Source organism: Cetorhinus maximus, chromosome 23 (assembly GCF_964194155.1).
Source record: "Cetorhinus maximus chromosome 23, sCetMax3.hap1.1, whole genome shotgun sequence".
NCBI classification, from domain to species: domain Eukaryota; kingdom Metazoa; phylum Chordata; class Chondrichthyes; order Lamniformes; family Cetorhinidae; genus Cetorhinus; species Cetorhinus maximus.
The window spans coordinates 61098212-61125691 of NC_135901.1; the positions used below are offsets into that span (position 1 = coordinate 61098212).

The 27480-nt window shown below is 44.0% G+C and overlaps 1 protein-coding gene and 3 non-coding genes across 4 annotated transcripts in view; 1 reads left to right on the forward strand and 3 right to left on the reverse strand.

Moving 5' to 3' along the window:
* Positions 1–27480, forward strand: part of LOC144698069 (uncharacterized) — a 207830-nt gene that overhangs the window by 124381 nt on the left and 55969 nt on the right. The window lies entirely within an intron of this gene.
* Positions 439–519, reverse strand: trnal-uaa (transfer RNA leucine (anticodon UAA)). The gene has a single exon. It is a non-coding gene; the product is annotated as a tRNA-Leu (tRNA).
* trnak-cuu (transfer RNA lysine (anticodon CUU)) lies at positions 1832–1900 on the reverse strand. The gene has a single exon. It is a non-coding gene; the product is annotated as a tRNA-Lys (tRNA).
* Positions 4840–4921, reverse strand: trnas-aga (transfer RNA serine (anticodon AGA)). Its single transcript has one exon. It is a non-coding gene; the product is annotated as a tRNA-Ser (tRNA).

A 27480-nucleotide genomic window follows, 5' to 3' on the forward strand; every position in this document is an offset into this window, starting at 1 on the left:
CTGTGTAACATTCGGGCACTGAGTCAACAAGCAGTCTGCACTCAAAAATAAACACAGGAAGTGGCAATCATAACTTGCAACATTTAAATCTGTTGTTATTCCCTGTACCATTTACCACGAAGATACATTACAAAAGTGAAAAAATTTGCGATGGTAAAAATGTGTTCACCCCTCGGTGAACTGAAGCACACTGACACACTCAGAGGAAGACACACAGATATATACACCGAGAATGACAGAGGCCTAAAGAGAGACAAACACCCATGGCACCAACAGTTTTTTTCCATTTCTGGCGATTTGGTGAATACTTTCAGATGAACGGAGATGAAAGAGCGCGCAAGTGAAGCGGGAAAAAACACGGGAGTATTTGGAAGCTTCTGATTTCATTTCACCAGCAATTAGCTGTCGAGACAGAGAAAAGGACAAACAGGGAAACAGCGCAGTCGGCAGGATTCGAACCTGCGTGGGGAAACCCGAAGGTTTTTAAATCCATCGCCTTAACCACTCGGCCACGACTACTACAGAAGCATGAACGTTGTTGAGCTAAAATTGCAGAATGGTTACAGTGGGAAAAGCTGGCACTTGGCCCCACCCACTTCCGGTCACCCTGCAATTTTTATCGCCTCTCCTCGTTCTTCCTACCAAAATAAAGCACCGCAGGCGTCAGCTGCCCCGAGCGCATCCCAATGGATTTTCGAAGAAGACAAACTAATTGAAATTTCGATCGCAGTGGGATTTGAACCCGCGGTCCATAAGACACTAAAACCCGCGTTTCATGAAACACTACAAACAAATTTAGAGGCCTTGGGCCGCTCGGACACGCACCTACAGAGCAAACCGAAGCACCGTAACCATTGCCTTGAGTGGTATCAGTGCTGAATTAGACCATAAGAAATAGGAGTAGGAATGGAACCATTTTGCCCCTGGAGCCCCTCATAATATCACAGAATGACAGCTAATGTTACACCACAGATAGAGCCCATTCAGCCCGGGTCATTGGAATATAGGATTTAGCATCAGGAGGAGGCCATTCGGCCCTTTGCGTCTGCTCCACCATTCAATAAGCTCATTGCTGATCAGGTTGTGGTCTCAACTCCACCTTTTTGTTTGCCCCAAACCCCCATAACCCCTTCTCGATCAAAAACCTGTCTAATTCTGCCTTGAATAAATTCAGTGACCCAGACTCCACTGCTTTCTGGGGAAAATAATTCCACAGGCTAACGGCCCTCGGCGTGAGAAAAAATCTCCTCATCTCCATCTGAAAAGGGAGATCTCTCACTCTTCTGGAAACTAACTCACCTGGTCCCACTCCCCCTCCTTTTCCCCGGAGACCTGCATTTTCTGTCCAATTCTCTTTTGAAATCCTCGATTGTATCTGCCTCCCTCGCACTCTCATGTCGTGCATTCCAGATCCAAACCACTCGCTGAGTAACAGAGAAAACCCTTTAAAGCTGTACACTTTATGTGATGTTGCCTGTCCTCATTCTTCCGACCAACGTGAATCACTTCAATCTCCCTTACAGTGAATTTCAGGTACGTTTTAAGAGTTTACACGAGGAATTCCTGTGCATTGAGACAGTTCACACAGAGGTAAGAAATAAGTTTTTCCCTGACTGGGAATTGAACCTGGGCTGCGAGCGATGAAAGCACCAAACCCTCTACACGAAACTCTTCGACTTCCAGTGAAGCCAATGGCAGTTTTTGTTCTGACATCAGCGGTTGTGACATTAACAAAGTGGGATGGAGAGAGACTCAGTTTGAGCGGTGACACTGCCGGAGGAATGGGGAGCTGGGGATCACCCATGAAAACAGCAAAGCTTTAAAAACGAGCCGGCGCCCGTGGGGCTCGAACCCACGACCCTGAGATTAAGAGTCTCATGCTCTACCGACTGAGCTAGCCGGGCACACACGGTGCTTGCTTCCTACGCAAAAATTCAGGGAGATCAATATTGTTTTCCACCTGGAGCCTCAGCTTGTTCTGAATTTCAAAGTGTCGAAGGTAATCGAGCGACAAAAGCCCCAAGGTTACAATACATTCCTCTCAATCATCAATAACATCGTTCACATCTTCCACTTCTTAGCTGCATCTCCTTCCAAACATTGCAAACTCCACTTGCATCGTTCATCCTGATATTTTTCTCTTTGAAATTTTAATATGAAGCTGCACTACTAATGTGAGTTAAGTTTGTGATGATGAATGTGTGTTCGCCCCTCGGGGAACTGAACCACATTAACACACACAGAGCAACGCACACAGACACTTACACCGAGAGTGACGGAAGCCAAAGGAGAGACAAACACACAGAAAGCAAGGTTGTCACCAACTTGGACAATTATTGTTCCATTTCAGGGGCAAAATGTATTGAATGTTTGTAGATGAACAGAAGTAAGAAACACCGTGGGTTTGGGTGGTTTTTTTTTCCATTTAACAGCCAATTTATTCTGCAGACAGTTTATGTCAATCAGGAATGAGAAGAAGGGGAGTTGGCAGGATTGGAACCATGTAGAAAAACGCCTTAAGCACTCGGCCAGAACAACTGTGTAAAGGCTGCATGTTGTTTGTTTAAAATAATAGAATGAATACAGGGAGTCCCAGTGAAAGAAGGTCTTCCAGTCCGTGCCATTGCCTCATCTTTTCCCAGTCACCCTGGGATTTACACTGTCTCTCCTCATTCTTCCAACTGAAATACAACACAGCACAGCTCAGCTGCTCCTTTAGCGCACGGAGAATTTTTGGGAAGCGCCTCAAATAACCAACCACCAGAAAGTTTGGCAGCGGTGAGAGTGAAGCTCAAGTCAGCAGCGAGATCGAAACCTGAACCAGCAGCTGAGCCCGCTCGGCCTCACTACCACATTCAGATTAGACACAAACATTGTCTTCACCAACATTGACACTGAATTAGAACATTAAAAAATTATCATCAGGAATTGGCCATTCGAGCATCTTCAGCTACTGAATAAGATCATGTGAAAACTTCAATCATCATCCACTTTGTAACATCCGTACGTCCAGTTACTGAACAGTCTCCACTCAAAGAAATATCCAGTTGCATCTTTTAAAACTGCTTTTTTTTCTCTCTGTACCATCTTAATATGAAGCTACAGGACTAACATGAATAAAAACGAGAGACTGAACCACATTGACACACACACAGAAATTCACAAATATGCACGTTGTTAAGATTTGAAATTGTGAATATTTTTGCCATGTCCTTCAATAAGCAGAAAGTGGAGCTGTGATCAGCTTATAGCTCAGAAGATGTACAGCAAGTATGTATATAACAGGCTGATGCTCACAGTGCTTGTTGGGGCTCGGTGAGCTGCATCTGACGATTGAAACCATTTAAATGTCATTCAACGAATCCGGTTCCAAATTCTGTGCTAGAATTGATAAGGAAACTCGCGGAATTTGCTTATTGTCTTAAATTGAAAGCATCACATGGAAGACAAGAAAGTTCATCTTAACCGTGGTGTTAGGAAACATAACATGACAGAAAGTTACAACAAGGAAAGAGGCCATTCGGCCCTGTGTACTGCTTCCAAACAACAGTGTAATTGGTTGATCTGAATAATCAAAGATGTCAGTCATTTCTGAAGACTGGGCAAAAAGGAAAACGAGGCGGGGTCGCGCTGTTAATAAGGAGCGAGATCAGTACATCGGTGAGAGAGGGTCTTAGATTGAAGGGTCAAGATGTAGAATCAGTTTGGGTGGAGCTAAGAAACAGCAAACATTGGTGGGAGTTGTTTATAGGCCACCAAACTGTAGTGATAATGTTGGGCAAGGCATAAATCAGGAAATTAGACCTGCATATGACATGGGTAATAGAGGAATAATATACTGCCTCGCACCACCAGCTCTATAGTCAGTGCTTTGTAACCTATCACAGCCCTTCTCTTTTATTTTCACCCCCTCATTCCGAATCAGGATTTATTCCCGAGTTTTGCCCTTGTGACTTTTCCGGCTCTGATGTGAAAATTCCACTCTCACTCCAACAATTCTGGCAGAGGTAAACGGTGTTATTTTCAACCAGCAAATCAATCACATTTATTTGATCAGCTCGCCCAGGAGGAATAAGCTTCAACTCCCTAACCAGGAATCGAACGCAAGTTGTGCTGGTAAATTTGCGGCATTTTAACCACTAACACAGCATTTGGACACATATAGGTTGCTTATGGCATTTTTCCATTCCAGATATCTTACACCAAAAGCAAGTTTCTTTGGCCAAATGGCCTCTATCGGGTGAACACAAGTGACGTCTTCAGCCAATGAGAATGACCGTTGCTTTTAGCCGGAACGTGAAATCGATACTTTCCTCCTTTACAACAGTTCTTAAAGCCTCACCCTTTGACCCAACTTTTAGTCACCTGACCGAATATGAGGCTCGGTGTCACACTTGGTTATATAATGCTCCTGGGAAACGCCTTGTGACGTTTCATTAGGTAAAAAGAGCTTTAAAAATATAAGTTGTTGTTGTAGCCCATGGATAGAAAGAGATAAACTCCTCTTCCCTCTTTCATCCTGATATCTTTCGCTGTAATATTGAAATGTGAAGTTGCACAACTAATGTGAATACAGTTTGTGTTCTGGGAACTGAACCACATTGACCCACACAGAGAAAAACACCGAGAGTGACAGAGGCCGAAGGAGGGACAAATGCCAGAATGAAATCATGTCACCAAATTGGCTCAGTTTGTTTTTTCCATTTCCCACTGGAGATTTGCAGAAGGCTGACAAATGAATGGAAATGAGAGATCATGGATATGTTTGGAGCGCTTTTCCTCGATTCAAACGATAATTAATTCTGTCTGTGCCCGGTTAAAACCAGAAGTAATGAGAAACGTAGTCGGCAGGATTCGAACCTGCGCGGGGTAACCCCAATGGATTTCTAATCCATCGCCTTAACCACTCGGCCACGACTACAGCTGTTACACCTGCATCACTATTATTTGTATGAAATTATAAAAGTTACAGCAGAGAAAACGGTCTTTCTGCCGGTCCTGTCATTGCCATTACCTAACTTTTTCCCCAGAACCCTGCAATTTATACTGTATCTCCTCGTTCTCCCAACCAAACTGTGAATGAAAGAGTGAGAATGATCCAACCCGGCCAATTACCGCCCCATCAGTCTCCTCTCCATCATCAGTAAAGTAATGGAAGGGGTCATCAACAGTGCTACAGGCGGCACTGACTGAGCAACAACTTGCTCACTGATGCCCAGTTTGGGTTCCACAAGGGCCACTCAGCTCCTGAACTTATTACAGCCTTGGTTCAGACATAGGCAAAAGAGCTGAACTCCCGAAGTGCGGTGTAAGTGACTGTCCTTGACATCAAGGCAGCATTTGATCGAGTGTGGCATCAAGGAGACCTAGCAAAACTGGAGTCAATGGGAATCAGAGGGATACTCCCGGCTTGTTGGAGTCAGACCGAGCACAAAGCGAGATGATGGTGGTTGTTGGATGTCAGCCATCTTAGCTCCAGTACATCACTGCAGGACTTCCTCAGGGTAGTATCCTCGACCCAACCATCTTCAACTGTTTGACCAGTGACCTTCCTTCCATCATAAGATCAGAAGTGGGGATATTCACTGATGATTTGCACAATGTTCAGCACCATACCCGTACGTGGGGCAGATGTTTCCATTAGTAGGAGAGACTAGGACCCGAGGGCACAGCCTCAGAGTAAAGGGAAGACCTTTTATAGTAGAGATGAGGAGAAACTTCTTTAGCCAAAGAGTGGTTAAACGATGGAAATCATTGCCACAGAAGGCTGTGGAGGCCAGGTCATTGAGTGTATTTAAGACAGAGATAGATAGGTTCTTGATTGGTAAGGGGATCAAAGGTTACGGGGAAAAGGCGGGAGAATGGGGTTGAGAAACCTATCAGCCATGATTGAATGGCGGAACAGACTCGATGGGCCCAATGGCCTAATTTCTGCTCCTATGTCTTATGGCCTTATGGTCTTATACCCGACTCTTCAGATACTGAAGCAGTTCATGTCCAAATGCAGCAAGGCTTGGATAATATCCAGGCTTGGGCTGACAATTAGCAAGAAACATTCACAGCACACAAGTGTCAGGTAATGGCCATCTCCAACAAGAGAGGATCAACCATTGCCCCTTGATGTTCAATGGCGTTACCATCACAAATCCCTCACTATCAGTGCCCTGGGGGTTAACATTGACCAGGAACTGAACTGGACTAGCCGTGCAAACACTGTGGCTACAAGAGCAGGTCAGAGGCTAGGAGTCGTGCAATGAGTAACTCACCTCCTGACTCCCCGAAGCCTGTCCACCATCTACAAGGCACAAGTTTGGAGTCTGATGTAATACTCCCGACTTGCCTGGAGGAGTGCAGCTCCCACAACACTGAAGAAAATGGACACCATCCAGGGCAAAGCAGTCTGCTGGACTAGCACCACATCCACATTCACTCTCTTCACCATCGACGCGCAGTGGCAGCAGTGTGTACCATCTACAAGATGCACTGCAGTAATTCACCAAGGCTCCTTAGTCAGCAGCATCTAAACCCACGACCATTGCCAGCTAGAAGGACAAAGGCAGAAGATAGATGGGAACACCAACACCTGGAAGTTCCCTTTCAAGTCACTCACCATCTTGACTTGGAAATTTATCGGCGTTCCTTCACTGTCACTGGTTCAAGATCCTGCGTGAAATGTATTTGGACCGTCTCAGCCCAGTTCCTAGTGGATGCTAGTTCACAACCCAGTTCCTAGTGGATGCTAGTTCACAACCCAGTTCCTAGTGGATGCTAGTTCACAACCCAGTTCCTAGTGGATGCTAGGTCACAACCCAGTTCCTAGTGGATGCTAGTTCACAGCCCAGTTCCTAGTGGATGCTAGTTCACAGCCCAGTTCCTAGTGGATGCTAGTTCACAACCCAGTTCCTAGTGGATGCTAGTTCACAACCCAGTTCCTAGTGGATGCTAGTTCACAACCCAGTTCCTAGTGGATGCTAGTTCACAACCCAGTTCCTAGTGGATGCTAGTTCACAGCCCAGTTCCTAGTGGATGCTAGTTCACAACTCAGTTCCTAGTGGATGCTAGTTCACAACCCAGTTCCTAGTGGATGCTAGTTCACAACCCAGTTCCTAGTGGATGCTAGTTCAGAGCCCAGTTCCTAGTGGATGCTAGTTCACAACCCAGTTCCTAGTGGATGCTAGTTCACAGCCCAGTTCCTAGTGGATGCTAGTTCACAGCCCAGTTCCTCGTGGATGCTAGTTCACAACCCAGATCCTAGTGGATGCTAGTTCACAACCCAGTTCCTAGTGGATGCTAGTTCACAACCCAGTTCCTAGTGGATGCTAGTTCACAACCCAGTTCCTAGTGGATGCTAGTTCACTACACAAAGGTTGCCCCATAATCAGAACTAAAATGACAATCTTATCATGGAAGGACAAGAGAATGCTGCTCTGTTAAGTGGAACAAGTAAACTTTTGTTCAGTTGGGCTACTGTTCCAAAATGAGGATAAGATGCATTGTAGGGTGGAGTAAGATAAGTTTTATTTTACATTTAATTTGTTCTGGCCTTCCTAACAGCACTGTGGGTGTACCTACACCACATGGACTGCAGCTGTTCAAGAAGGCAGACAATCTTCCCAAGGGCAAATAGGGATGGGCATTAAATGCTGGCCCAGACAGCGTAGCCCACATCCCATGAATGATTTTTAAAAAACATTCAGGTTAGCCTGCAAATTATATTGCCTTGTTCTCCTAACCAAATTAAAGCGCTGCAAACGTCAGTGTCTGGAGCAAGTCTGACGTATTTGCTCAGGTGAGGAACCAGCTGAAGCTTCCAATATTGGTTTCCTTAACACCGAGTTTCCAAATGGGAATTGGACAATGGCTTGAAAGTGAAATAAAAATAGGGTTAAGGAGAAAGAGAAGGAAACTGTCATTAATTATAAAGCTCTTTGTACAAAACTGATATAGACAAGATGTGTGGAAGGTCCTCTTACTGAGCTGTGCCATTTGATGATGACATTGTTGATCAGTCTGTCTCCAGCATTCCTAATGTGAGCAGCCGAATTCCATTTCTTCAAAACAAAGACCCAAAGTGGTGCTGCATGACGTCACCGTTTAACATTCCAGACAGCTCCATTGGGACCTTCACAGCGTAGGGTTTATAGAGGCGAGTGGGGTTCATATTCGCTTCACGTATGATGGAGCTGCGGATTGAAACCTGGCAAGAACATTATCCAGGCTTGTTTATTTTAGTGTGAGCGAAATTTAGATAATTAACGTTTGTTGTAAATATGAACACAAGGGTTGGAATCCTGCTGACTAAAGTTTTCACCATTTTTGAATTTAACCAGTTTAATTATCAGTTAAATAGAAGGAAACCCATCCAAATACTCCTGTATTTTCTGATTCCCATTCATTTGTCAGCATTCAGGAAATTTGCTTTCGGAAATGGAACAAACATTGAGCCAAGTTGGTGACATCCTTGCTTTCTGGGAGTGTTTCTCCTTAGGCCTCTGTCACTCTCGGTGTATATCTCTGTGTCTGTGATTGTCAATGTGGTTCAGTTCCCTGAGGTGGTGAAAACGATTTTAACGTTGCAAACTTGACTCACATTAGTTGTGCGAATTCATGTTAAAATGTAGCAGAGACAATCATCAGCGTGAAAGATAAAACTGGAGAGTGACCCTTTCTATATATATCCAAAAACAACAACAACTTAAATTATAAAGCGCATTTAACCTAATGAAACCTTCACAAGGCGTTCCCCAGGAGCATTATATAACAAAGTGTGACACCGAGCCTCATATTCGGTCAGATGACTAAAATCTAGGTCAAAGTGGGAGGCTTTAAGAACTGTCTTAAAGGAGGAAAGTATCTATTTCATGTTCCAGCTAACAGCAATGGTTCTTCTCATTGGTGAAGATGTCACTTGTGTTCATCTGACACAGGCCATTTGGTCAGAGAAAGTTGTCTCTGGTGAAAGAGATCGGGAATGAAAAAAAAGTCAAAAGTAGCCTCCATAATCCACCTGTCCAGCTTTATTGGTAGTTACTCTGATGTCCAGTGACTGGGAATCGGCGCTTTCATTTGACCAACAGCGAAAAGGGTGGAGGGTTTTAGAAATTTAAAGTTGCACATGAGCAGCTTGTGGGACGATTTCACTTTACTGTCAATTTCATGTTCCAGCTCACAGCAACCGTTATTTTCCTTGGCTGAAGAAGTCCTTTGTGTTGAACCTAAACAGGCAGTTTTGTGGTGAAAGAGATCTGAACTGAAACACGATAGCTAAAAGCAGCGTAGATAAGCCGAATCGAAAAATGCTGGTGCACCTTCCCTGGTTATCTAGTGGTTAGGATTCAGCGCTCAAACCGCCGCGGCTCGGGTTCGATTCCCAGTCAGGGGTTGTCGATTTATTGAGTTTGTTCGAACGAGTGTTGATTATTCATTAATTGGGAAAGTTTAAAAGCTCCACCAGAATCAGATGAGTGAGAGTTTAAGTTTCGCCTCAGAGCTGGAAATCATCTCACTTGGTTCAAGTGGAGTGAGGGTATTAAACTGATCATAGGAATGTTGGTGTGAGGCAAAATATGGATGGGAAACGTGCAAATTTTGCTGCCTACAGTTTGCACTGGCACAAATATCATTCCTGATGTATCAACCAATCACTACTGCTCTTTGAAAGCAGCACGCCCGGCCGAATGGCCACTTTCTGTGCTGTGACTTTCTATAATTTTATTTTTGCCAATAGCACGAGTCATTCTGCCATTTTGTCACCCACTCGAGTGAGATGTACTTTCTTACCTTGTATTCGGCTCTTTTGAAACCAAAACACGGAGCAAATTCAGTGAGTTTTCTTGTCATTTCCAGCACGAGATTTGTCGAGAGACTAATTGAACGATACATTAATGGTGCCAATCCTTCACTAGAGCTCACTGCGTCCAAAGAGCACTGTTATCATCAGCCTGTTATGTACCTTCTTGCAGTACATCTGCTGAACAATATCAGCTTATCACAGCTCTGCTTTCTTCACATTGAAACCCACTGTGAAAATCAATTAAAAAGCTGAACAACTGGGAGGAGAGTGACTGTGGGTAATCGGGACTGTGCACATTCCTGTATCTGGGAGAACCAGGAAGATGAGATCCAGGTGTCTCTTTACTCACGAGTTTTACCCATTCCCACGAACTGACTGTGTCTGCATCAAGCAGCTAATTGACCTGGGAGCTGGACAGATAGAGGGAGCTGGAGGCGAGGCAGGGACAGAAGCAGAAAGAGATGCAACATGAAAGTACTTTGAATTTGATGTGTGTCAGTTGTTTTCAGAGATGAATTTCTGCCTTGTAAGTTTCACAGGAGCCGCAGTGATTAGTTGGTGTTTTTTGAAGCAGGAAAATGTAAAAGTAAAAAGATAAAAACAAATTACTGCGAATGATGGAAACCTGAAACAAAAACAGAAAATGCTGGAAAAACGACAGCAGCTGGAGGGAGAAACAGGTTCAATGTTTCCAGTCTGTACGACAATGAGTCAGAATTTGAAATAGCAACTAGCTTGGGGTTGGAACGCACGAACCTGAATCACATGTTCTACCGGCTGAGCTAGCCGGGAATGTGCACAACTACTGCATATCCCAACATACATGGATGGTTTTCTTGCTTTCCAACTAATACCTCAGCTTGATCGGAATTTTAAAGTGTGAAACGTAATCGGCCCACGAATGCCCCAAGTTTGCAATTCATTCCTCTCAATCATCAATAACATCATTCACATCTTCCACTTCTTAGCTGCACCTCCTTCCAAATACTGTGACCGATTTTCCTCAGGATTTTCTTCTGCATTTAACACTTACCTGCTTTGTGTCCTCATTTTGAAATTAGATTCGCTTCAATATCCAACACAAATTGAATTGCAAACCTGATGGACAAACAATGGAAAACAAGTCACTCGGTAACACAAATCCCATGGTGCTCATTTTCAGATTCACAACAGTCAGCTTTTCAATAAAGTAAAGGAATTTTACAGGGAAGAGATTAGAAAGTTGGTGTGACTTTTATTTGTGACTCACTCACTCGGGTTTTCTGTAAAAGCTGTCGGAGGTTTAGTGACCGGGATATAATCTACCTGCGTTTTCCTGAGCCTGTGCTCGGTGTATTGGGAGGTTTGGCCCGGGTTGGAGTATCTTGTGTCCCAGGGATGGGCAGTAACCCGCTGATTGAAGCTGCAGTCGCTGCTTTCTGCTGGCAGCGGGTGATTGGAGAGTGCGGGGCCGGAATATTGCTGCTTTTCTGCTTTTCCCTGTCTCACTCACTGTCGAAATGAGGAAGAAGGAAGAATTGATGGAGTTGTTTGAATCCAATAACTTCATAGTTGTCCAGTGTGTTGGATATCGGTACTTGGTAGGCCTAATTGTTTTCCCATTACATTTGAAATGAATATTCGAAAAAAAGCCGCTTGCCTGGGAGCTCACTGGATAACAGTGGAGCCGGTAACATATCAGGAGACTTGACATTCAGTTCAACGACCCAATGGCAACCAGGAACTGTGTGACAATGAAGGCTGATGGGGAGAAAACAGTGACAGCTTCGTCCCTGGGTGGCCTTGAATCACCAAGCTTTCAGTTAACAGCCGAACACGCTAACCGATTGCGCCACAGAGACCGAAAAAAACTTCAGCTGGGTGTCAGCGAGTTAATGCTTCAGATTGCGGCGAACGGAATGACAATTGTTCTCTATCAGTTTTACTCTTCCAAAATAAAGGTTTGGACATTCATTGTGGACACATGGAAACAGTCTGACCCCACCTACTGCAGACACATCCATGTCACCGGGAACCAGCTCTCCTACAACCGGTGCCGTCTCCCTTCGAGCCTTTTGCTGTCTTGTCTGTTACCAAGTATTCTGATTGTCCTGAAGCCGATGTTTGGTTTGAATTCCTGATGTGCAGTAACGAGAATCCTTTCAATGCCTCAGATCAGTTAACTTTATTGATAACATCAGAGTCAATGTTCCAGCGTCTTAAAGAAGGGAAAGGTGCCTTGACTGTCTCTGGTCAGTCAAACAGTTCACCCTTCATTCTCCTCGGATTCCGGTTCCCAAAGTCTTTCTGAAGATACACAAAGCTGGAGACTGGGTTTTCTGTTTTGGTTCCTTCTCCATTTTCCCACCTGCCAACTGACAATATTTTCCAAAATCTCGTTTCAGTCCTCTGCCTTTCATCATGTTCAGGGATGAGGAAAATCAGTTTGGTGGAGGGGTTACAGAGACCGGGAATGTTCTATTTAAAATAAAGAAGGTTAAACGGACATTTCACGGAGCTTTTCAAAATGATGGGAGTGAGGGCAGTGGGGACGGGCGGTTTCCACTGACGGGGGTCAGTAACCAGAGGACTGGGATTTAAGATAATTAAAGAAACACAGACTTGCATTTATATAGCGATTTTCCGGACCAGTGGATGTTTCAAACCACTTTCCAGCCAACTGAGTACTTTTTTGAAATAAGAACAGAAAATGTTGGAAAAACTCAGCAGGTTTCTCTCTCCACAGATGCTGTCAGACTTGCTGAGTTTTTCCTGTATTTTCTGTTTTACTTTCCAGGTTTCCGCAGTTTTGCTTTTATCGAAGTGCAGTCATTGTTGTCATGCAGGGAACACGGCAGCCAATCACCACTCAGGAAACAGTGAAAACCAGACACGTCACAATGAGCAGACCATGTGCGGTTGGCTGAGGGATAAACACTGACCAGGTCACGTGGCTGCAACGTGAACCCACAGATTTTGATAATGGCTCTGCCTAGTTTTGAACCAGAGAACGTTTCACGTGTTAGGCAATCATGATAATCACTGCACCACAGAAACAGGAAACAGCGCAAAGACCCAATGGGCTTTACTAAAATGTTAAGCGGTGACGTCATGCAGCAGCACTTTGGGTCTTTGTTTTGAAGAAATGGAATTTGGCTGTTCTCATTAGGAATGCCGGAGACAGACTGATCAACAATGTCACCATCAAATGGCACAGCGCAGTAAGAGGTCTTTCGGACAATCATGTCTCTGTCAGTTTTGTACAAAGAAATTTCTAGTTAATCTCAATTTCTTTGTGGCTTTCCATAACCCTGTTCTTTTTCTCCCTTTCTAGTCATTGTCCAATTCCCTTTGAAAACTCTGAGTTAAGAAAAACATTATTGAAAGAGGTGCAGGGCCTTCTGCCTTGTCCAGGCACAGTGTGTGAAAATTAACAAAGTTTCCCTGACCCAATGACATGAAGAGATGGATGCTGAAACATTTTATAGTTTTCAAATTTTTTGAAATAGTTGATGTCAAATCGAATTATCAAAAAATATTTACCCTGACCAATCATCTCCTCATTTTTGTGAATCGATATATACAATCTCATTACCTATTACCAACATTTCATTGAGTAAACAGCAGAGTCACACAGGAAAAAAGAAACATCATTTGAAACCTCGACATAATGAAACATTGAAAAAAGAAGTTAGCAGTGGAGATGATTTCTGCATGTTACAAAGTGCAGGATGGTCTGATTAACTGACGGAGCTGGTTCGAGTTTCCCAGTGACCTTCCCCTGCTCCTTTGCTTCTGTTCTTTTCGTTGACAATACCAGTGAAGGAAATTATGAATGACCCCTTTTTACGTGATATCGCGGCTGAGCAGCCTAAGTCGCTGGTTTAAAGCTCTAGCCTCTACGGAAATGTAGTTTCGAATCCCATAGTCGCCAAACGTCCAAGTTATCTTCCTTTTAGGATCTGCAGCTGCCCCATTTGAACCAACAGAGACAAACTCATATTCAATCCAGTGCGGTGTGCGGTGTTTTACTTTGATAGGAGGAACGAGGAGAGACGATATCAATATGTGTTGCTGTAGGAAAAAGGCGGGGTGTGGAATTGCAGTCGGTGCGTTGCTCTCCCAGAGAGTCGACATGTTAACAATATGCTGAATGATCATCTCCTGTAGCCGTCTATGATTTTATACAAACTGCATTCACGCAAATCTGGGGATTGGATTCGTGACTAAGTTGTTAAGGCGACGGGTTTTGAATCTATTGGGGTCACCAGAGGTGGGCTGGAATCATGACAACTACTCTTCTTATCATTCCTGAATTTTAGAGTGTGCCTGCACAATTAAATGTCGATTAAGTTGCACAAAAAACATCCAAAACCCCCAGCGTTCTCTAATTTCCATTCGTCTGCAAGCGTTCACAAAAGTTACAGCTAGAAATGGAACAAAAACAGAGCCAGGTTGGTGTCATGCTTGCTTTCTGGATGTTTACCTTTCCTTAGAGACAAGCCCTTGCCCTCTGTCAATCTCGGTGTATATTCCTGTGTGTGTGTCAATGCGGTTCAGTTCCCCATTTCACCATCCAAACATTATTCACGTTAGTTGTGTGGCTTCATATTAAGATGGTACAGAGAATAAAAAGAGCAGCTTTAAAATATACAAGAGGAGTTTTTTTTCTTTTGAATGGAGACTTTTCAGCTGCTAAGGGTCGGTTTGGTACAAAGTGGAGGATGATCGAAATTGTCACTAAGCAACATTTAAACAGACAGACACCGAGCCCTTGTGGTTGAGTGGCTAAGGCAATGGACACATCGAGAGAATGAATTTTAAATACAAGTAGCCCAAACTGAAATCACTCGGACTTTAGCAACTTTTTCTACTGCTGTCGGGTGTCGGAAGGAACAGGAAAATCAAAGTTGATTCACAAATGTTCCAGGAACGGATAGGTTATAATCACCAGGAAAGGCTGAACAGCCTGAAGCTCTTTTCTCTAGAAAAGAGAAGGCTGAGAGATGACCTGATAGAAATGGGATGCTTTGTCCCTGTTTCATCAGAGATTCGAGTTGAAATTTATTCACTCAGCTGCAGATTTACATCTGCTGAATCTGCATCAAACAAACCATGAAATGTTTAGGGAGATTGAAAGAAAGATTCTGCATTGAGATGGATTTCTTAATATCGAATTTTCTCATCTACTGAATCAGCATTTTTATCAAACTCTCTCTGCTTTTAGATTACAACAGTGACTACATTTCGAAAAGATTTAATTGGCTCTAAAGGGCCTCCCGTTGTCCTGGGTTGGTGAAAGGCTCTGTTTAAATGTAAGTCTTTATTTCTCTCTTTCTGTCTGTCAATCTAAGTTAAGGATCACGAGGAATGGTGAAGTGTATCTGTTCCTTTCAGTGTCTACCACTCTCTCTCCCTCTGTCTGCCGCTTTTTGTCCCTGTATATCTGCCTCGCTCTCTTTCACTCTCTCAATCTCTCTGCCTGTGTCTCTATCTCTGTTCACTCTTGTGCTCTTTGTTCCCTCCATTCACTCGCTGTCTGTGTGCAACCAAGGTTCACTGGGTTGATTCCTGAGTGACAGTGAACATGCTGAGAGGCTGTTTTCCCCTGGCTGGAGCGTCTAGGACTGGGCTCACATTCTCTGGATAATGTGTTACCCATTTAGGACTGAGGTGAGGAGACATTTCTTCACTCAAAGAGTGAATCTTTGGAATTCTGTAGCCTGAAGCTCTGTGGATCCTCAGTCGATGAGTATATTGAAGGCTGAGATTGATAAACGTTTGGTCTTTAAGTGAATGAAGGGCTATCGGGATTGGATGCGAAATTGGTGCTGAGCTTGGGGATCTGACATGATCTTATTAAGTGGCTCGAGGGGGCTTATGGTTAATTACTGTTCCTTTTTCGATGTTTTTAATGTTCTGTTTCAGTGGAAACACCATCAAGGCGACGGGAAACAGCAGGTTGTGAGAGGTAGCCTGGCCGAATGGCCTCAGTCGCTGGATTCAGGTTCCATTATTTGTGGATCCGCTGCCAAAGCTATAGGTGGTTCACCTGTTGGTCATTTTGAATGCTCTCCTTTGACGACAAAGTGCCAGCTCAAAGTGAATGCGAGCGTGTATTGGGTTTAATTTTAACTGGGAGAAGGAGGAGAGGCAATTCAAATATTAATTGCTTTTGTGAGAATGCACGGCAGTGGAAGTAGTTGAGTTGTTCTTCCAGACAGCCAGCACGGAGAAGATGGGCCGAAATCCCGCCTCTCTGCTGTAGTCATCTTATATACCAACAACATTAACCTGTTCATAGGGTCAGTTGCCGTGGCCGAGTGGTTAAGGCGATGGAGTCCAAATCCATTGGGGTTTCCCGCTGCTCATTATTCCTGGTTTTAACTCTGTGTCTACAGAGTTAATTCTCGTTTAGATTCAATCAAATCCATCCAAGTACCAAAGCATCCAAGGAGGTTTTCCTATTTCCGTTCATTCACGAAAACATTCACGAAACTTGTAGTCATAGAGGAACAAAAACGGAGCCAGGTTGGTGACATGCTTGCTTTCTGGGTGTTTGTCTCTCCTTAGAGACAAACCCTTGCCCTCTGTCACTCTCGGTGTATATGTCTGTGTGTGTTCCTCCGTGTGTGTCAATGTGACTCAGTTCCCCGAGGTGGTGAACACGTTTTTACCATCACAAACTTTATTCACGTTAGTTGTGCAGCTTCATATCAAAATGTTACAGTGAAAAATATCAGGATGGAAGATGCAGGAGGAGCTTGCAATGTTTGGAAAGAGGTGCAGCTAAGAAGTAGAAGATTCGGCGAGGAGTTTTCTGCTCATTTAACACGAGATTTGGGAGATATTTGTGTCGATGTAAACAGTAAAATCTTCCCTATTACCGCTATATTTTCCCTTGCACCATCCTCTCTATTGTCAGCGCTTTGCAGCCGATCACATCCCTTCTCTCATTCATTATCTTCACCTCTGTGTTTGTTCCTTTCCGGTTGTGACCTGATGACATTTCCAACTCTGATGCAAAACCCGAGCTCCCACGCCACTGATTCCGGCAAAGGAGTTCTGCATTTCTTTCAGAAAATTATTCAAACCCATTTCCATCGTTTGCACGAGGTCAACAAATTATCATTCCCTGTTTGGGAATCGAACGCGGGCTGAAGCAGTGAAAGCGCCGAATCCTGACCACTAGACCTGCAGGGAAGCTACACCGAATTTTTACAACCTGGCTTATCTATGTTACCTGTGACTTTTGTTTTTATTTCCGATCCCTTTCACCAGAGACACGTTTCAAACGAACATAAGAACATGAGATAAAGGAGCAGGAGTTGACCATTCGGCCCCTCAAGCCTGCCCCGCCATTCAATAAGATGATGGATGATCTGCCCCAGGCCTCAACTCCTCTTTCCTGCCAGTTCCTCATAGCCCCCAACTCCCCGATATTTCAAAAATCTATCTACCTCCCCTTTTAATACTTTCAGTGATCTAGCCTCTACAACTCTTTTGGGGGAGAGAATTCCAGACATTTACTACCCTATGAGAGAAGAAATTCCTTCGCATCTCAGTTTTAAATGAGTGCCCCCTTATTCTGTAACTATGTTCCCTAGATCGAGTGGAAACGCCTTCTCTACATGAACCTGTCAAGCCTCTTAAGAATCTTGTAGGTTTCAATAAGATCACCCCTCATTCTTCTAAACTCTAATGAATAAAGGCTTAACCTGTTTCGCTGTTCTTCATCCCAAAAATGAGCCTGCTGAATCTATTTTAAACTGCCTCCAATGCCAGTATATCCTTTCTTAAATACCGGGGCCAAAATTGCACACAGTACTCCAGATGCGGCCTCACCAACACCCTGCACAGTTGTAACAAGACTTCCCTATTTTTAAACTCCATCCACTAGCAATACAGGCCAAAATTCCATTTACCTTCTTAATGACTTGCTGCACCTGCATACTAACCTATTGTGTTTAATGCACAAGAACACCCAGATCCCTCTGTGCTGCATTTTTTTGGAGTCTCTCTCCATTTAAATAATAGTCTGCCTTTTGATTCTTCCGTCCAAAGCGCATGACCTCACACTTTCCTACATTAAACTCCATCTGCCAAGTTTTTTGCCCACTCACTTAACCTATCTATATCCCCGTGCAGGTTCCTTATGTCCTCATCACAAAATGCACTCCCACCTATTTTTGTATCGTCAGAAAATTTGGATACATTACACTCTGCCCCTCCTCCAAGTTATTAATATAGATAGGAAATAATTGAGGCCCTAGGATTGATCCTTGTGGCACTCCACTTGTTACGTCTTTCCAACCTGAAAAATCCCAACTCTCTGTCTTCTGTGTGTTAAAATGGGCCCTTTACATTGCAGGGTCTGTGTAGGGTAATAGGGATCACGGTCTCTCACACACGGAAAGTTTCCCCGCTACATTGCAGGGTTTGTGTAGGGTAATAGTGATCACGGTTTATCACACACGGAAAGTTTCCCCGCTACATTGCAGGGTTTGTGTAGGGTAGTAGGAATCATGGTCTCTCAAACACTGAAAGTTTCCCCGCTTGAAGCATTAACAATATTAAATGTAGGGAAAGGTTGCATCATTCCCGTTTGTTGTTAAATAGTAACTGGATGCATCATCTCAAAACAAAGTGACATTTATACTTCACCAGGTTTTGAATGATCTGAAAAATGCATCGCTCGGAAATTAGAGGGAAAGATGGGGGCGGATTTGCTGTAAGATTGTTCGCACATGTGTGAGGTGTTGAATGAGCTGCTGATGTGCTCTGTCACCTGATGATTCTAATGTTAGATCAATTTCTCTGCCGCATGGCTAAGGTTTTCCGCCGAATTGCACTTCCACAAAACAAGGTCTTGCAGTGCAATAAGACAGCACAGTTTGATATTCTGCAAGGAGCTGCATGTTGCTGTCGTAGCCTAGTAGTTATCACATTTCCTTTACATACGTAAGATTCTCTGGTTGGAAACTCACATTAGAACTGGCAACATTTGTGGAAAACTTTCCTGCCGCCATTGACAACCCGAATCCGTATGACAATGAGTGTTGATGGGGGGAAAAAAACATCGGAAGTTTCGTCACTGAATGGTTTTTCAGTTGGAAGAACACGCTAATCTATTTTGCTGCAGGAACTGATACAACTTCCTGTCTTCCTGGTACAAGCACAGCCAAGTCTCTTTGCACATCAACGCACAACTTTCTCACGTTTTGAAACAGGTTCTGCTTTGTTGCTTTTTAAAAATTACTTTTACGACCAAGTGAGTTACTTCAGTCTTTGCTACATTTTTCTCCGTCTGCCGTCTTGTTATCCAAGCACCTCTTATATGTTATAAAAACAGAAAATGCTGGGAAAGCTCAGCTGGTCTGACAGCATCTGCGGAGAGGGAAATAGTGTTAACTTTTCGATTCCATGTGACCCCACTTCAGAGCTGAAGAGAAGGAAAAAGTGATGGGGTTTATACTGTTCAAGCAGCGCAGAGTGGGGAGGGGCGGGGAGGGTAGAGCAGGTGAAGCTGGGTAGAAGGTCAGCGAGAGGTGGGAGCTAAGGAGAGACTGACAAACGTATCATGGACACAAGAAAAAGGGAGTGTTAATGGCAGTGGTGAGGGCTGAAGAAGGTGCTGGTAGTTGCATAAAAGTACGAAAGCAGAATGTGTGAATAGCAGAACAAGAGTCAGCACTCTGTGAAAGAACAACATGGAACAAGTAACAGATGGCACTTTTGGAGTTGGGGTGGGGTGGGAGGAGAGGGAGGTAGTTGGGAAAAAAGGATTAAAAAGGGGATAATAAGGGGGATGAAATAACGAGTAAATGAATAAAAAATAAGTAAATAAAATACATTTTTATAAAGGGATTTTAAAAAGGGTGAAAATGGAGGAGAGAGTTCATGGTCTGAAGTTGTTCAACTCAATGTTAAGTCCAGAAGGCTGCAAAGTGCCTAATCGGAAGATGAGGTGCTGTTCCTCCAGTTTGTGTTGAGCTTCACTGGAACATTGCAGCAGGCCAAGGACAGACATGTGGGCATGAGAGCAGGATGGGGTGTCGAAATGGTAACCGACAGGAAGGCCTGGGTCATGCTTGTGGACAGATTGAAGGTGTTCTGCAAAGTGGTCACCCAGTCTGCATTTGGTCTCCTCAATGTAATAGTTGCAGATTTACAGCTTCCTATTTCCAAAACCCACCAACTTAATCAATGCGGCTCCTCTGAAACTTTCAATGCAAATATTGATTCTTTATAAGGTGCCGTTCCCAGAACTATACACAGTCCTCCAGTTGTGACCTAACCAGGGCTTTGTATAGCTGTAGCAAACCTTTCCCTCTTTTCTATAACAGCCTCTGCAACAGGTTGTACAGCAAGAGGAATAAGATTGTATATATCGACTGAGAAAATGAGGAGATGCTTGATCAGAATAAATTTCGTTAAATCCAAATCAACAGTTTAAGTACTTTTTTTGTTCAAAAGCAATGTAATAATCATAAGTGCAATTCTTGGTGTCATTGAGTTAAGGAAACTTTGGTAACGCTGCAGAATTTAGCAGACTGGGCACCGTAGAAGCTCCTTCTCATCTTTCAATATTTTTATTAAATCAGTATTTTCCAAGTGAAATTGGAGAATAAGTTGAGAGGGAGAAATCGGGGTAATGCAGAGAAGGAAGGAAAATCGGATGAATGAGGAGGCTCTTTGTAAAAAGCTTAGGCATAGAAAGGATGAGTGGGAGGCTCTCTTACTGCGCTGTGCCATTTGATGATGACATTGTTGATCAGTCTGTCTCCAGCATTCCTAATGAGAACAGCCGAATTCCATTTCTTCAAAACAAAGACCCAAAGTGCTGCTGCATGACGTCACAGTTTTACCTTCCAGCCAGGTGCCTGCGCAGTTCAGAGGAGACAAGTAACATCCCAGATTTATCTGTAACTCAGGAAATTGAAGCGAGGGAAACTCAAGAAAATTACAATCTCCAGGGAAGTGATACCGAATAAATTGTTGGAGGTGCGGGTTCACAAACCCTCGGGTCCTGATGGGCTTTATTGTAGCATCTTAAAAGAAGTGACGAGTGAGATATTTGATGTATTCGTTTTAATTTTCCAAATTCTCTATATTTGGGCAAGATTCCATGAGATTGGAAAACAACAAATGTAATACGTTGGCTCAAAAGGTGAATGAGACAGGAAACAAAAGGTTCGATGCTATTTTTAGTGACGTTATGGCAGGACACATTAAAAAGTTCAAGGTAATCAGGCAGAGTCAACATGGTTCTGTTAAAGGAAAATCGTCTTTGACCAATTTGTTAGAGTTCTTTGAACTAGCATATATTATGGATAATGGAGAACTGGTGGATGTGCTGTATTTAGGCTTCCAGAAGGCATTTGATAAAGTGACACATCAAGTGTTTTTTGCGGAAAGTAAAAGTTCATAGTGGAGGGGGTAACAGATTGGAATGGATAGAAGATTGGCTAGTTAACAGGAAGCAGAGATTAAGAAAAATGGCTCACTTTCTTGTTGGCAGGACCAGTGGTATGTCACAGGGATCAGTGCTGGGGCCTCGGCTTTTTACAATGAGTATAAATCAGTTGGATGAATGGCCCAAGGAATGGATGCTAAATATGCTGACGACAGAAAGATAGTTGGAAAAGTAATTTGTGGAGTTGACATAAGGACATGAAAAGGGATATCGATAGATTAAGTGAATGGATAAAGATCTGGTAAATGGAATATAATGTGGGCAAATGTGAAATTGTCCATTTTGGCAGGAAGAATGAAAAAGCATATTATCTAAATGGTGAAAGATTGCCGGGCTCTGAGATGTAATGGTTAGCATGCAAACATAGCAAGTAATTAGGAAAGCTAATAGAATGGTATTGTCGCTGGACTAATAGTCAAAGGAGCCAGGGTAACACTCCGGGTTCGAATCCCAAACAGCCCTTCTCTTCCTCTTTCATTCCCACACTCTGCCTCTGTGTTTGTCCTCGACTGTGATATTTCCACTGTAATTAGTGAAACGAGTGTGGATTGCTGTAAAAACCCGTCTGGTTCACTAATGACCTTTAGGGAAGGAAATCTTACCTCGTCTGGCCACACGTGACTCCAGGCCCACAGTACTGTGGTTGATTCTTAAAATACCCCCTGAAATGACCACTCAATTGTAAAAAAGACACATAAAAGGGATGAACGGACTACCCAGTATTTGACCAAGGCACTGGAAGCGACAATGGCAATCTCAGCCCTGTCGAGCCTGCAAAGTACTCCTTACCAACATCTGCCTAACAGACTAGTCAAGCAAACAGCCTGACATATGGAATCGTACCTTACAGATAATGCCTCAGACACCACCATCTCTGGGTATATCCTGTCCCACCGAGGACAGGCCAAGCAGAGGTTGCGGCACAGTCGGGAGGGAATTGGGAGTCCTCAATATTGATTCTGGACCCCATGAAGTCTCCTGGAAACAGGCCAAATGTGGGCAAGGAAAGTCTCCTGTTGACTACCACGTATCATCTTCTCTCGGCTGATGAATCAGTGCTCCTCCATGTTGAACACCACTTGGAGGTGGCAAGGGCGCACAATGTATTCTGGGTGTGACACTTCAATGTCCATCGCCAAGCATGGTTCGGTAGAGCCACTACTGACCTAGCTGGCTTAGGCCTAAATAACATAGCTGCTAGACTGGGTCTACAGCAAGTGGTGAGGGAAAAACATACTTGACCTAATCCTCATCAACCTGCCTGCCTCAGATGCATCTGTCCATAACAGTGTTGACAGGGGTGACTGCTGCACAGTCATTGTGGAGACGAAGTCCCGTCTTCACATTAACAATGTCCTCCATCGTGTTGTGTGGCACTACCACCATGCTAAATGGGACAGATTTCGAATAGGTCTCGACTGAGCATCCATGAGACGCTGTGGGCCATTAGTAACAGCAGCATTGTACTTGAACATAATCTGTAACCTCATGGCCCTGCATATCCCCCATTTTACCATCCCCAGCAAGCCAGGGGATCAACCCTGGTTCAGTGAAGAGTGCAGGAGGCCATGTCAGGAGCAGCACCAGGCATACCTAAACATGAGGTGTCAACCTGGTGAAGATACAACAAAGGGCTACTTGCATGCCAAACAGCATAAGCAGCAAATGATGGACAGGGCTAAGTGATCCCACAACCAATGAATCGGATCTAAGCTCTGCAGTCCTGTGACAATCAGTCGAGAATGGTGGTGGACAATTAAACGACTCACTGGAGATGGAGGTTCCACAAATATCCCCAAACTCAATGATGGGGAAGCCCAGTACATCAGTGGAAAAGATAAGGCATTTGCTACAATCTTCAGCCAGAAGTGCCGAGTGGATGGTCCATCTCGGCATTCCTCAGAAGTCCCCAGCATCACAGATGCCAGTCTTCAGCCAATTCGATTCACCCCACATGATATAAAGAAGCGACTGAAGACACTGGTTACTTCAAAGGCTATGGACCCTTACAATATTCTGGCAATTGTACTGAAAACTTGTTCTCCAGAACTTACCGCGCCCTTAGCCAAGCTGTTCCAGTACAGCTATAACACTGGCATCTATCCAGCTATGTGGAAAATTGCCCAGGAATGCCCTGTACACAAAAATCAAGACAAATCTAACTCAGCCAATTACCACCCCATCAGTCTACTCTCTGCCATCAGTAAAGTAATGGAAGGGGTCACTGACAATGCTATCAAGCAGCACTTACTTAGCAATAACCTGCTCACTGATGCCCGGTTTGGGTTCCGCCAGGGCCACTCAACTCTTGATCTCATTACAGCCTTAGTTCAAACATGGACAAAAGAGCTGAGCTCCAGAGGTGAGGTGAGAGTGACTGCCCTTGACATCAATGCAACATTTGACCGAGTGTGGCATCAAGGAGCCCTAGCAAAACTGGAGTCAATGGGAATCAGGGGGGAATACTCTACACTAGTTGGAGTCATGCCGAGCACAAAGGAAGATGGTTGTGCTTGTTCGAGGTCAGTCATCTCAGCTCCAGGACATCACTGCAGGAGTTCCTCAGGGTAGTGTCCTCAGCCCAACCATCTTTAGCTACTCCATCAATGATTTTCCGCCCATCATAAGGTCAGAAGTGGGGATGTTCGCTGATGATTGCACAATGTTTAGCACAATTCGCGAGTCCTCAGATACTGAAGCAGTCTATGTCCAAATGCAGCAAGGCCTGGATAGTATCCAGGCTTGGGATGACAAGAGGCAGATAACATTCGTGCCACACAAGTATCAGGCAATGACCATCTCCATCAAGAGAGAATCCATTCATCGCCCCTTGATGTTCAAGGCATTACCATCACTGAATCCCCCAGTGTCAATATCCTCGTTGTTACCATTGACCAGAAACTGAACTGGACTAGCCATATAAATACTGTAGCTACAAGAACAGGTCAGAGGCTAGGAATCATGCGATGCGTAACTCATCTCCTGACTCTCCCAAAGCCATCTACAAGGCACAAGTCAGAGTATGATGGAATACTCTCCATTTGCCTTGCTGAGTGCAGCATCCAAAACACTCAAGGAGCTTGACACCATCCAGGACAAAGCAGCCCAATTAATTGGCACCGCATCCACAAACATTCACTCCCTCCACCACCGACGCACCGTAGCAGTGTTGTAGATGCACTGCAGGAATTCACCAAGGCTCCTTAGGCAGCACCTTCCAAACCCACGACCCTAACCATCCATAAGGACAGGGGCAGCAGGTAGATGGGAATGCCACCGCCTTGAAGTTCTCCTGCAAGTCACTCACCATCCTGACTTGCAAATATATTGTCATTCCTTCATTGTCGCTGGGTCAATATCCTGGAACTCCTTTTCTAACAGCACTGTGGGTGTACCTACACTACACGGACTGCAGCGGTTTAAGAAGGCAGTTCACCACCACCTTCTCAAGGACAACTAGGGATGGGCAATAAATGCTGGCCTAGCCAGCGATGCCCACATCCCGAGAATGGATAAAACAAAGAAAAATATCAGCATGAAAGATATAATAAGAGATTGGCCCTTTCTATGTATATCCTACAACAACAACTTATATTTATAAAGCGCCTTTAACCAAATGAAACGTCACAAGGCGCTCCCCAGGAGCATTATATAACAAAGTGTGACACCGAGCCACATATTCAGTCAGAGGACTAAAAGCTCGGTCAAAGGGGAGACTTTAAGAACTGTCTTAAAGTAGGAAAGTATCGACTTCATGTTCCAGCAAACAGCAATGGTGCTACTCATTAGTGAAGAAGTCACTTGAGTTCACGTTTAACAAGACGGAGAAAGTTTTCTCTGGTGAAGAGATCGGGAATGAAAAAAAAGCCAAATATTCAGTTTATTGGCAGTTTCCCTGATGACAACTGACCAGGAATCGGCGCTTCCACTGGACCAACAGCGAATAGGGTGGAGGGTTTTGGAAATTGAAAGTTACACATGAGCAGCTTGTGGGACTATTTCACCTCACTGTCAATTTCATGTTCCAGCTCACAGATACCGTTATTTTCATTGGCTGAAGAAGTCGTTTGTGTTGAACCTAAACAGGCAGTTTTGTGGTTTAAGAGATTGGAGATGGAACAAAAAGAGGCAAAAGCAGCATAGATAAGCCAGCTCGAGAAACGATTTGGTCGCTTCCCTGGTGGTCTAGTGGTTAGAATTTAGCGCTTTTACTGCTGCGGCCCAGGCTCGATTCCCGGTCAAAGAATAAAGGTTTGTGGATTTTGAGAAATTGTTTAAGCAAGTATTGATAACTTACTGATTGAAAATATTTAGCAGCTCTGTCAGAAGCAGAAGAGTGAGAGTATCGCCTCGGAGCTGGAAAAATCACACTTGGAACAAGTGGAGAACACAGAGACGGAGTGAGGGAATGGCTGAAGAGTAGGGCTGGTTGTAAAGCACTGACCAGAGATGTTGGTGCGAGGCAAAATATGGGTGGGAGAAGGACAAATGTTGCTCTCGACTGATTGTACCGTCACAACTATCATTTCTGATCAATCACCCTGCTCTTTGAAAGCAGCACGAATGGCCCCTTTCTTTGCTCTAACTTTTTATAATTTTATGTTTCCCAACAACACGGGTCATTCTGCAATTCATTAACCCACTCGAGCGAGATGTACTTTCTTACCTTGTATTCGGCTCTTAACAAACCAAACACGGAGAAAATTCAGCGAAATTTTTTGTCATTTCTAGTACCAGGTTTGTCACGAGACTAATTTAAAGACACATGAATGGTGCCAATTCCACACTGGAGTTCACCACGTCCAAAGAGCACTGTTACCATCAGCCTGTTATGTACCTTCTTGCAGTGCATCTGCTGAACAATATAAGCTTATCACAGCTCTGCTTTCTTCACATTGAAACACAGTGTGAAAATATGAACAATTTCAAAGCTGAACAACGTACTAGAACGTGCTTGTACAACGTACAAACGGACTAGAAGGAGAGTGTGACTGTGGATAATAGGCACTGTGGACATTCCTGTAATCAGAATCTGGGAGGATCAGGAAGATGAGATCCTGGTGTCTCTTTACCCTGCAAGATTGTCTGCAAACTTAACGCCTTGCATCTTATTTTCCCACGAACTGACTCTGTCTGCATCCAGCAGCTAATTGACCTGGGAGCTGGACACGAGACAGGGACAGAAGCAGAAAGAGATGCGACATGAAAGTGCTTTGAATTTGATGTCTGCCAGTTGCTTTCAATGGTGAATGCCTGCCTTGCAGCGATTAGTTGGAGTTTTTTCCCCTTTTTGAAAGAAGCAAGATTTTAAAAGTCGCACAGCGCCCAGCGTAGGGCTCAAACCAACGGCCCTGAGATTAAGAGTCACGTGTTCTACCGACTGCGCTAGCTGGGCAAGTGATCAAGGTCCGCTTCATATCCCAACACACATGGAGACACTTGTTGCTTTCAACCTGATACCTCAGCTTGTTCCGAATATCAAAGTGTGTAAGGTAATCACCCTACAAAAGCCCCAAGGTTGCAATGCATTCCTCTCAATCATTAATAACATCATTCACATCTTCCACTTCTTAGCTGCATCACCTTCCAAACATTGTGATCCATTTTCCTCAGGATTTGTTCCTGGATTTAATATTTATCTGCTTTATGAACTCATTTTGAAATCAGATTATCTTCAACATCCACACAAAGTGAATTGCAAACCTGACGGACAAACAATGGAAAACAAGTAACTCAGTCACACAAATCCCATGGTGCTCATTTTCAGATCTTCAACAGTCAGATTTTCAATGAAATGAAGGGATTTTTCAGTGAAAAGACTTGGAAAGGTGGTGCGGTTTTTATTTGTGACTCACTCACTCGGGTATTCTGTAAATGCTGCTCGGAGGTTCAGTGACCGGGATATAATTTTCCTGCTTTTTCCTGAGCCTGTGCTCGGTAGATTGGGAAGTTTGGCCTGGGTTGGAGTATCTTGCGTCCCAGGGATGGGCAGTCACCCGCTGAGTGAAGCTGCAGTCGCCGCTTTCTGCTGGCAGCGGGTGATTGGAGAGTGCGGGGCCGGAATATTGCTGCTTTTCCATGTCTCACTCACGCTGGAGCTGAGGATGAGGGAATCGTTGATGGGTTTGTCTGAAACCAATAATTTCTTAGATTTCTACTGGGTTAGATGAAGGTACATACTTCGTACAAATCCTTTTTCACTATATTTGACAGAAAAAATAATATTTTTCAA